This window comes from Tubulanus polymorphus, chromosome 6 (assembly GCF_964204645.1).
Source record: "Tubulanus polymorphus chromosome 6, tnTubPoly1.2, whole genome shotgun sequence".
Classification (NCBI taxonomy): domain Eukaryota; kingdom Metazoa; phylum Nemertea; class Palaeonemertea; order Tubulaniformes; family Tubulanidae; genus Tubulanus; species Tubulanus polymorphus.
In genome coordinates this window covers 7,238,400-7,250,965 of record NC_134030.1, presented here as the reverse complement: position 1 = coordinate 7,250,965, position 12,566 = coordinate 7,238,400, and the positions used below count along the sequence as shown (strand labels likewise).

The 12,566-nt window shown below is 39.7% G+C and overlaps 1 protein-coding gene across 3 annotated transcripts in view; it reads left to right on the top strand.

Moving 5' to 3' along the window:
- Positions 1-294: 294 nt before the first annotated feature.
- The window catches only part of LOC141907477 (irregular chiasm C-roughest protein-like), a 70,974-nt gene continuing 58,702 nt past the window's right edge, over positions 295-12,566 (top strand). For all 3 annotated transcript variants that reach the window (XM_074797128.1, XM_074797127.1, XM_074797129.1), the window contains exons 1-2: positions 295-432; positions 1,885-1,984. The gene's annotated coding sequence lies outside the window, so the exon portion shown is untranslated. The remainder of the gene's footprint in view (positions 433-1,884; positions 1,985-12,566) is intronic.

The following is a 12,566-nucleotide window of genomic DNA, read 5'->3' as shown; positions in this document are numbered from 1 at the left end:
ATTTTCCGTTCAGTCCGCAAAGTAGTTTTTGTGAACGCGCCACCACAGTTTATACATAGTCGTCCAAAAGACCTTTTATTTCACGGAATTTTGTAGTTGTTTTAACGCCAATTCACAGGACCCTGTCGACGTTCGACTTGGCGGAATATTCACAAAAAGCTAAGCATACTCGCTAAACGTTGTTAGTTATTGTCTTTTTCATAGGATTAGTGTCGTGAATGAGGTACGTTTTCAGGGCAATATGCGTTTGAATTAATCGTTAAAACAACACACTTGTTTCTTGTAAAATGAACTGAACGAACTGGTTCGTCCATAATATGCCACCGGTAAATGTTCAAGTTTGCGGGAATGATTAAGGTACTAATAATCATTGCTCGTTTTAACGTTTGTCGTGTACGGAGATAAGTACAAGGATTACTCCCACAAAAAAAAGTAAGGCAGTATATGTGTTTTAGGGTTATTATGTTCGCGTAAAGTTAATATCCGAATTTGGATAAGGATTACACAGATCTTTAATCTCGTATTAGACACATTTAATCAAGTAACTGGTAAATCATATCAAATGTCGTATATGTATATAGTAATCAAAACTTTTTCTAATATGCAAACTTTCGTAGCCCTGAAATTCTTTCCGGCCTTAACCGGTTATATTCATATCAGATAGACGACACTGAATAGCTGCTGGCAAGCCTGAATAAAAGATATTCCAGTTTTCCTACGCAAGTTGTCGTATTGTCAGTGGGGATCATTGTGAAGTAAATCCTTCGTCGTCAATGTCAGATAAATATGTATATATTTTTTTTTTAGATACATTCTAAGATGGCTATATCAGCTTACCGGAGTTTGCGTTCATTGTATCGTTATTGTTACTAGCGAAAATCGTGGTGGAAACCACGGCTGTTTTTATCAAGCCCAGAAATCTTACAAAACGTTCAATTCATTGACCGTGAATGTAGCGTTAGGAATTTAAGAATATAGGATTTTAGAATATATATGTTAAATGCGATCTTTCGTGTCCGTACGCGCGTGGAGACGGTGTGGGATCTCAGGAACTTGGATAACCTCTATACCTGTAGAGACAGTGTGAAGACAGTGTGCTAGTGGAGGCCATGCTCAGGCAGCATTGCATAGGAAGTAAACAAAAAGTTGCTTAATTAAAGAAATATATTCCTCACGAAGGATTCGAACCGCTGCGGATGCCTGGAATATGTTTTCAGGGTTTATTGGGAAACTGTAACGGAATAGCCGTTGCTTAATTTCATGCAGATAGCTTCAGGTGCAAAGAATCACGAAAATACACACAGTAATATCATTTTAGTTATCGCTAATAAATGTCCTTTTTTATTCTAAAAGTAGTATTTCAAAAGTATATTAGTTACAAACTCGGAATAAACCTCCAAAAATCACATTTAACTGAGAAAACTAGTTTATTCCGAGTTACAAACTCGGAATTAACCTCCAAAAATAATTGCATTTAACTGAGAAAACTAGTTTATTCTGAGTTGCAAACTCGGAATTAACCTCGAAATTTTCTTTTGAATAGATATGTCCCCAGGACGCTTCCGTACATTTTAGTGCATATTGCATTTTATGAAAATTGATGTAAGCACTTCACTTGCCAGTGGCGGCCACTCGATATAGTTTAATAGTGATTCGAAACAGATGGAACATTATTCATTATGAATATTCATCTTAAATTGTCGCATATCTAAGCGATCATGTTTAAGTTCTGCAAAATAACGAGCAATATTTTGTATATTAGATGATTTTCAATTAGGCATTAAACAAATTTGTTTTTAATCTGCTTTTATAACAGAATTATCATCATATGACAAAATGTATCGCGCTTTTAATGTAGAATGTCATTGTTCTTAACAATTTCAGGTGCTTATATGCTACAGATTATTGGGGGAAGATTAACGGATTAAAGGCATCATAAACTTTTATTGCTATAGTCGCGTGGATATGTATTCAAATAACTAAGGTAGGTCGTTACTTAGTTATATATGAATTAATAGTAGTTTGCAACGAAATTCTAAAATATCGCATTCGTATCTTCGATATAAAAATGAGTCCAGAATAAGCGGACACCTGATCGATGCAGCAATAATGTTGTGGTTGATATAAAAAACAATCATCTTATCCTTATTATGGGCATTATTTTTATACCGATACGAGAAATGGAACGAACAAAATATGAGTGCAGCTATACGGCCCTGAAAAATGTTGATTATTTTGCGACTTAGTTGACGCTGAATATCAAATATGCTGTAATACACGGTTATCATATTAACTGATAATCCCGCGTCGTGGAAACGTAAGCTATTTTCGAAGTGCTTATAGATTCTAGGGATTAGTCATTAATGTTTTATTCATAGACGGCCGTTCTTGCTCGCTATTTTTTTTTTCGTTGTAAGACAAGAAGAGAACGCATTCGGTTTTTTGTTGTTGTTATTCTGTACGGATTTTCGGTCGGAGCTGTTGCGTTTAATCATTCGTTATGATCAAGCAGGTCAGGCGTGACGAAGATTAGCTAGCGCTCACATTGTTTGTGCATCATTCAAAATCTGTCCAGCCACCCGCTGCACCTAGACTGTCCAACCATGATCTAATGTCCTTGATCTAAACGATACCTGTCCAACTACCAACTGCGATGCTTCATTCTTCTAACCATGGACTCCAAAAAAATCGTTTAAGAGTTCGAGGTCTAAATGTACTTTTGAGGTTTTGTTCAACTTGAATACCAATGGGCTGCCCATCCATCCATCCACTCCGATGTCTATACCTATCTACCATCATCGATCATCAGTTTCGCTGTCTGCCTACAGCCGCTGATGAATGACGGAATTTGCCCGAATATTGCGTTCACATCTTGACGCGCATGTGCTGTAGCAGCATATAACGCCATAAAAAACCTCTCCAGCATCAATTGTCAGAGCAAGCAAACGTAGTCAATGTGTAGTAATAGTCGTCGTAGTAAACTCACACGTTTTCTTTGTGAGGACACATCTCAATAAGGCCGTGTTCGTCTTGAATTGCGCTGTTTATTGCCCGTAGGTCACGACATAAACTCGTGGAGCTGTATTGACTTTACGGCCCACGTCTAAATATCACTCGAGGGGTGATCGCTAATCCGCTTTGAGTTGCGCGGTGCTTTCAGAATTCTTCCGTGGCGCGATGTTTTTTTTTTATCATTCGAGCGGTATATACCGGTACGTACGACCTTCTTCGAACATTGTTGTCAGTCGAGATAAAACCCAGGTATTGCCGACTGATTAGATAAACCGGCGCCATTTTTTCGCACGAAATCATCATTATCTAAGGGCCTTTAGTAGAGCATTCACGGAAATGAAGCCCGTTTCAAGTCGTATCTAGATGGCATTTGCCGATTTTTATGGTGGCTGATTCGGGCCGTAGCGTAATATTCTTGATATGCAAATGAAGGCGATAGAATGCCAAAACGCCAAAACAAAGAAAAACGGGTGAATTTTTTATAAAATCCCGTTCGGTGCATTTAAACAAATGATTTCATGGGTTTAATATCCCAAAGGCTGTATTTTTCTCGAGGTGACGTTTTAGTAAAACGACTATATCCTTGTCTCTGTGCTGGGAACAAAAGCTTATTATTATTTCTCGGCTTAAGACGAAAACTTATAGTCCTGTGATTTCGAGTGCAGTAGCCTGAATGTACATATAGTCGACATTTCTCGTGACAAGCGAAGGCTCGGCAAATAAGATGTAAACAGAGAAGAGTCTATTATTCATGAGGATGGATGGAACAATAGAACAGGCGTTGGTTTCAGGATGCGGCCGCACTTTGTCACTTTCAATTCCGAAATCCAAACTTTCTCGAATACTATGCATAATGCATGAATTCCTGTACAAAATAGCTCCTCTGATATCATATTCCTTTTCAAGCTATTGGGAATTGGTTTATACACGCTCTCTTTCCTACCTGAGACATAGACTTTCGCGCTACATATATCTACAGCGTTCGTCGTCGCCGCCGCTAAGATGTACAGAGTCTTAGTTTAATCTCGTAGTTTACGGGTTTATCTGTTTGTACATGCGCACACACACAAGTAGTGGTCGATGGTTACGTAGGAAACGACAATAAATGAAAAAAAAAACTAAAACACTCAATATATTATCATTACCCGACGAGAGGGAACCCTAACCAAATACGATTTGGATAAATACCCGAGCTACCGTGGATTCCGATACAGAAGTCATCTTTGTGACTGTTGATTATTTTTGCCGGTACTCGCTCCCAATGTACTAAGGCAGAAGCAGCTAATCCGCCAATTGGCATGACGAGCAGTAGGTCGTCCTTTGTCAGAATTAGTTCATTTTCAATGAGATTTTAACTGGATTTTTAGACTCCGGAAACATATATCATCACAACACCCACCAAATATACAATACTTTCATTCTTCTACTCGGATATTGTTATAGCTTTCATTGATAATTGATTCATTTAATATAAGAGTTAATTTGATTGAAATGTAGAAGAAATCGAACGCGGACGACCAACTATCTACTAGCGAACCTGGCGGATCCTCGCCTGTCATACGTGGAATCCTCGATTGCCTCAGTAGCACTGCGGGTACCCCCATTCATTCGTTATCTTTGCACCGAATTCTTTAATTTCAATTCATACGGAACGATATCTGTCTTTTTATTTGCACGAATCTTCAAAGCTTCGACAATTTCAAGATGGCTACTGTCGCGCAGGCGGCGAACGAGCTTCGTGTTCGAGAGGCAAACAGTGTTTATCACGCGCAGTACGCATGACTTCGTGTGTGTTCGATTTCAAAATCTAATCCGAGTAAAGATGAATAATACAAATGAGTTTGGTTTACTGGTGTCAAAGGAATCGCACGCGATGCCGTATGATGCTGTAACGATACGGGTCCCCATTAATCACTGACTCTCGATGACATATGCGACATGTTCGCTTGACGTTGCCAGCGATATAGGGGTGAATTCTTCATACCGGTATTCGAAAATCAGTCGCCATTTCGTGACATCGGAGCTGATATAAAGCGAGCAACGAGTTCTTTTTAATGAATATTTCTGTACCCGCATATAGAACGTAGGTTGTATGTGATAGATCAAACATGTATAATATAATTTCGTGACAAAGTGAAAAATGACGCAAATGGCAGAGATTCTCTTAGGTTTTATTCAGGTTTACGTCTTCATTGTTCGCGCTATTCACGATACCAATACAGTACATATATATAAACTATTCGAGAAATATGTTTTTGATAATATTCAATATTGTGGAAGACTATAAGTGAACGAAGCCGATAAATAAAACCATGAAAGTCTCTCTGTTGCACGTGGTGGTGTTGTATATGTCACGAAAGTAAGTATGAAACATCATGACGTATCAATATTTGAAGTATCGATTTCAATAATTTTTGTTTGATGTTGCGATGGGACGATCAGGCTGAACAATTTCATACATTGTTTCTCTTTTCTGCTGAGCTTAAAAAGTTGACCCGGCCGGCCACCTTTCTACCCTGTGCATTACTTTAGAAAAATCATGATCAAGCTAACATGAACAGACCTGGTAGTTATAAAAATGAAATGACTACAAATTTTAGCAGTTTACAAAAACGACTCGGTCGAATATGAGAAACAAGGTATCATTTTTAGCCTCCGTCGAGCATTTTCCCTCGAGCAACGTCTCCCCCTAGGATCATGTTAATTCACGACACATGCAGCGTGTGTCGAGGTTCTCTTCCGTTTTGAGAGCAACGGCTTCGCCCTGGGATTTTATCTCGATACCTGCAAAGTTGCGTTTAAAGTACACTCGTCGTTTCTGAAGTGTCAAGGTTGTTGTTGGGTTTCATTTTATCGTCATTATATTAACGCGACGTATAACATAGAACGTAATCAGTTCTCAGTTTCGAATCACGTACTAATTAAAGGCAGTAAAAAAAATGTCATGTCTGGAAGAGAAAGCTATTAATGCTAACGACGAACTGACATTTCTATGTGGAGAGCACTTCGACTGCTTTCATTGCCACTTCAGAGTTTACGTTTCATAAGATATGTTTGGATAAAATGAAATTATCGATCTGAGCGCGAAACGTTTTTGAGAATGAAATATGCAGCATTGAGAGGGCGAGGGAATTAGGAATTTCATCATAGAAACATAGAGTATTCGATTTTTTCAGATCAGCCGAAGTGGTGTTTGAGGCCCAACGGTTGTCAATTGCCATTTGCCATCGCCCATTGGACAACCTAGCTAAGCAGACCGAGCCTCGTAATTCACCTGGATCCAGTTCTACAGTTGTGAGTTAGAGTTAACTCTGAGTTTAAAGATTTAGTTCATTTTCAATGAGTTAACTCAGAGTCAAACCTTAACTCAGAACTGTGGAACTGGACCCTGTTAATTTCTGTTGGATCATGTTTCTTTTTATATTTCTGACGGAAGCATTTTTGTATTCGCCGTCGAAGAAAAATCATCCTCGAGTGAAAAAATATTCATGAGGTTATGAAAAGAAAAACTGCAAATAACCGGTGACAGTTTGCTGAATGGGTAGTATACACGTTGTAACGTTCGCTGGTAATAGCCACGATAAGGAGTAAAAACTCTTCAGTCAACATTCTTGAAAGGATGGTATTTCAATTAGCTTTGGTCGATACTCGCGGGTCACGACAGCAAGCTGTCAGGTAGTCTTTTTTCAGCGACGCTATAGATCAGGAAATAATCAACTAATCACGGCGTGGAGGCTCGTCGGATAAAACCATTATATACTATTCGAGATGCACGCACGGGTCAATCTGTTTTACGCTCTTGTACGATATTCATTCAGAATAGAAATAACTTATTACTCCGCCGAGGCCACAGTATTATCTATAACTGCGATTTGAATCCGAATTCAGACCAAGAAATTATTACCAAGTTAACCAGACAAGTGCTCCCCTATCTCATCCAGCGCTGCCCCTCCATACATGCCTTCGTTTCCTCTGCACTTGAACAGGGGTTTCTCCGCACGAGCTGAAGAACCCCTTAAAGTTCCTCAAAATAACCATTTGTTCTAATAGCAGAGGCAGACTCGGGCCGACTTGAAATTGCTGTACGTAACGATGACATGTTGATTAAAGTCGTTCGTGAAGCTGGGGCGTGTACAGATTCAAAACCGGCGTCCCGCGTCTTCGGTAGTTTATTTCCAACTTTGATTGATGATAAAGCCGCGATACAAAATTCGATTATCATAGAGCGCGCGGTAAATATTGAAACAGTTTTGGCCGCGTAATCAAATAGAAACGCGGGTATGGATTGAAGAGTTGAATCAAAACGCGCACGGTCCTCTCAGTCAAACCGACAAACTCGAGTAATGACATTTTCAAATATAACTTTGTTGATAGCAAAAAAGAACAAATCGATTCGTGTTTGTTACATCATTTTCAACAAGTAGCACCTGTCGTTTTTCCCATCAATATCGTGCCCTCTTAAGACATTCCTCTTTAATTGAAAACCGCCTTAGTTTTCATATCTTTTCGACGATGGCCGAACGCAAATAGGTTTATGTAGCAAGTGGTTTATGTAGCAAGCAATACATCTCCAGATAGTTTTGCTTTTTCCGATTACCACTCGAATGCCGTAGTAGCATAGCCGGTACTCCATTACAAAAAATATCAAACTAGAACTCACTATTTTATGTTTTATATGCAAATTGAATTCCGAACTGTCTCGCGGCGAGTCGCCTCGCCTCGTCATTAACTAACTGCGGATGAACGAGCATAAATAAGGCATCGTTGATGACCTTAAACGAAGCCGAAGCAGAACCAAACACTATGATTAATGACGGCCAATCAATTGAAGAGCTTTTATCGGGGCCTGCCTAAATCACGGATACTTAAACGACAAAAGGAAGCTGATGGGCTGAAAATGCGATGGCATGACAGCAACGTTTTATCAGCATTGTTGCAGAGCTTGTAAATGAATTACAGGGTCAACGCGGGTGACTGTGTTCACGTTTTCTGCGATAGGCTACGCATTAAAGAAGTAACCACGTCGTCTAATCAGAAATAGCATTAGAAGATATCTTTATGAACATTAATGGACCGCCGTCTGAGCACTTAAGATTGATTGCGAGAAATGCCCCGGTTATTTTGTTGGTGTCTGAAGTAATTGAAGATATTCCCGGTATTTCATCTTTATCAAAGGATTAATCTGTTTCTGCGTTTCTCTGCCCCTTTATCTCTACCACCTGTCGTTGTTATTAAACAGCTCGCATTTTCCTTTTCCAAATCTCGAGTAATTTTCATATCTTATGTTTTGGTGAACTATAAAGTGCTGAGGTGTGCACCGTTTTAAAGGAAACATTCTTTCAATATCAATCAACGTCTCAATTACAAATGTCCAACGAACATTTTAATAAATATCATCTTTTTGAAAATTCAGCAGAATAGAAATCTTCAATATTGGTATAGAATAGCGACACTCAGATGTATAAAACAGATAATAAGTTTGAAACCCCATATACAGAATTCACAGAAAAGATTAAAATCGAATCTTATTGAGATTATCTTCTCAATCAGAAATTTACCCAATTAACCTGTTCTCCCCTAGCTTTTCCCTCACACCTGATGGGGCTAGTTGCTCAAAAGTTGGTTACAGTTAACGAGTGGATAGTTGACACAGTGACAATTAAAAGTTAATTGTTACTAATGGCATTTATCCGCTGGTTATCTTTAACCAACTTTTGAGCAACTGGCCTTTGATGATGATCTCTGGTGAGAGTTCGGAACATTGTTTATATCAATTCTTGATAGATGCAATTTTTGAATTCTGTAGTGGGCTTTAAACTCATTAGCTTTGATATTCTTATCTTGGTTGGGTATTGATATATAGTGCGTGATCTCTTCTAAACTTCTGCAATGACAGCCGAGGCTTTTTTTCTGTCTACTGAAGCTATTAGGCATCCGACACTTATTTCTTCGTAAACATTTTTTCCTTATCTACGTGATTATCGCTATTCACGATCTGATCTCGTTGGTTAGCGTTCGACGAACGATCATTTTACAACATTACTCTAATACCGATCTACCTGTCTGACAAACATTCCCGACTTCGGTAGTCGATGTTCCGTAATTTCTGTAGTCATTTCAAATGTCAGCAGTATTACGCGTATCGTTTTATCTTCCCGTCGAAAACTAACGAGTCGATATCGCGGTTTTTTTCTGACTCGATGAGGCAGATTCGTGTAGCAGTGTTAAACCGGACTCGGATTAGCATTACATCAGTCAGATGCCTTATTCTTGTCCTCGTGTAGTCGGCTACAAAAAGTTTTAAAACTCGAGCTCACTCCGTTCCTCGATTTTAGTTCCTATTCTATTGACGTCTTCGAATGACAAATTAACCATTTATGGTAAATCATTAAATCGTGGCTGTTGCACCTTATAGTTAGACCAAGCCTCCTTCATACGCCTAATGCAGCTAATGTGAATTTCTTAATTGAATCCACTGTGTTGGAACTGCTTTAGATGGAAAAAACTTTCACCGAGTCGATGGGGTCGTCTAGTTTTCTGCTTAACGAATCGGAGAAATGAGACAGTCATGGCTCCTTGGAGCCTTCTACTTCATAAAAAATATACCAGCCGTCTTAACGGCGGATTTCTATTCGCTTTGAGTTTCGTATCAATTTACGAGCGTCTTTAAGCGCCTTCTCTTTGAAGTGTTGAAACGCGAAAACGCAGGACTGACAATCTATTTAATGTTTAGGGCACGAATTTGATATTTCCAGCAGTTAACAGTAGCTCTCAGAAGTATTCCGCGTTTTACTGCTATAGCAGCAGCGTTTCCCTCGTTTTTGTGCAGTAGATTTTGTCACACATCGCGATTTTTTTTTATGTATGTTTTATGTTCATCGGTAATGAATGTGTGTCATAACAGTCTCCTTAAATCCCGAGATGTGCCTTCCAGACTTACTGTATAGGTTTATTGTGTATGTATTTCATGATTATATATCAATTAGGATTCAGTTGGTGAAGCGATACAGTAACTGCAGCTTTATGTGTATATACAATTTTTATAAATACTCAGTTCGTCTGTAACAACAGTTACCATGATGATGTCAAATCCATAATCTTTGTTGCGACCAACCAGCACTTCAGCTACTATGCGCATTCTTTGTTTGACACTGACTCAGTGCCATCATTAAAGGGTGTCTTGTCTGTGAATAATGTTAACCTCTTATAGACGTATGAACTGGTAACACCTGAGCTTCTACGAAGCTGTTTAGTGATTCAAACAGGAATTAGCTGCTTTAACGAACGAATTCTTCGGCGAGATGTCTCATTATCGAATTATTCGTGACAATAGTCGTCCTCAATTCATCCTCGCTTGCCAGGGTTTGATAGCCTCTAGCGGAAGCTCACGCCAACACAAACCCTAGTCGCGTAACGCATCTGATTGGCTTTATACCTAGACAGCCCGAGAAATCTTGGGCAATGTAATAGACCAATGACGGGTTTGCGGCTAGAGTCGGTGTGAGCGCGGGAGGCGATCAAACCCTGTCAAGCGAGGATGCCTCAACAACCTGATGGCATCGTTTGCAGCGGTAAGGACCCGTGCCCAAGTGCGGCTGTTGACTAAACATCGACCAACTGAAATCTGCGGGAGGATTGAACTCTGGGCATCGGTCGTTGTCAAAAATTGTTCCTCGAATAGTCGTCATTCTTAGATGCCAGATTAGTAGCTAGCCAGAGTTGAATATTTCAATATCGAACTGTCCAATGTGGATGTTGTGTGAACTGTCTTAGGCCACGTTCGAGAATTGCACGGCATTTCCTAAATTTTCTAATGTTTTCTCGTCACTGGAATGAATGATTCATCGCTTTAAAAACGCCCGAGGTGCCACGACTTCACCGTCCGCGTACGAAGGCAATCTATCACCGTGGTGACCTGCTTCATTTCGAAAATCAAAATTCGTCAGAATTCGTTCAATTATTCAGACGCGCCAATTTGGTGAACTGCGCTCAAAGACGACGGAACGGCGCTATCCTGTCACTGTCGCTAAACTGGGTAATGGATAAAAAGTGACTGTTTTCAGTCTGGCATGACCCGTTATTTCGTCGTGAAATTCCCATGGTAAAACGTTGCTGAATTGTTTCAGTAATACATAAGTGAAGTGCTTGCTATATACCCGGTAGTTTTGTATGTAGATCAAGGAGACCTATATTTGGATGATCACTGCCGATTTATCGAATACCTCGAGGCCTTGGTGAAGGGATAAAAATCCTGGTCTATCCGTATAATGCCACCTGCCCCATGTACGTATTGCCATTGTCAATGCGTATATTTATTCTCTATGCATAATGTAAAGCTCGGAGAAAACACGGGAAGAACTGCAATGGCAAATGCAGCTCTGGTGCTGCTTCCAGTGGTTAGTCGTCAATTTGGCGTCAGCCTAAGGCCTGGAAACTAACAAAAAACCAAATTCTTTATTCTAAGTAAGAAGATTTTAATATGAAGTTTCAGATGTCCCAATTAGGGGATATGATGTCCCAATTAAGGCATCATTAAGTTCTAACGGTTTTGAAGTTTTACCTTTTGGTGTAGGCATAGATTATGGTATTCATACGGTATTACTATATTTCATATTGTGACGTTGAGCGCAGCACGGTTCGTTCGTTTTCCTGAAATGGACAACGGCCGAAACGCCGTTACAGTTTTGTGACTGTTGTCGGATACTGAGCTAAAACAGATGATGGAAAAGTAATAGTCCCCAGTCGTTCATAATGACGTTCCATGTTTGTGTACACCAGGCATAAACTACCGTCAGCGCTGTACGATGAAACACTGCGTACAATAGGAGCATACATTTCATAGTGCTAATTTCCAAGGTTTCAGGAGGTTGCAAGGATTCTGGATTTAGTCAGCTGCTAAAACCTTATCCCGTCGGTATACTAACTCCTTAGAAATAAACTCTTTCTCGATAAGCATTGTAAAGGTTTCATTTTTGTTGCCTTCGTTTCAAATGTCGATTTTTCACAACGTATCAGTTTCTCTCTGATACTTACGTACTTTTTACTCTCGCAGTTTAAGATCACGGCGTAGATTCAGTTCAGTTCGTGAAGCTTCAGTTGACATAAGGAATATCATCTTCAGTCGATACTTCATTCTTTCGTATAGCGAGCACTTCGTCCGTTCTTTCTAGTTAACATGCTTTTCATCTCCTATTCGGTTCTTTCTATCTCCTTAGCGACCAGTTTTTAATTGTTTTCTATTGATCAATCATGAAGAGGTCATAGACAGGCAAATGTTGTCATATTCTATCCAACAAGAGGCAATGAATTGGCCTCTCACGTATCCCGCAACTATTCCACTATCTTCCGCTAAGGATGTGTGTATATCAAACTTACCCAGAGCGTGACACGCTTGTGTGCCTGTGGACACAAGGTATGGAACTATTCTTTGTGTTTATACAAGTACCGGCCATTTAAAACTGAGACCGATGGCCCAATCACCAGGATGGTGGGACCCTAGTCAGTATAGCAACGCATGGAGCTAGGTATTAGCAGCAGAAATGACCCACGGGCCT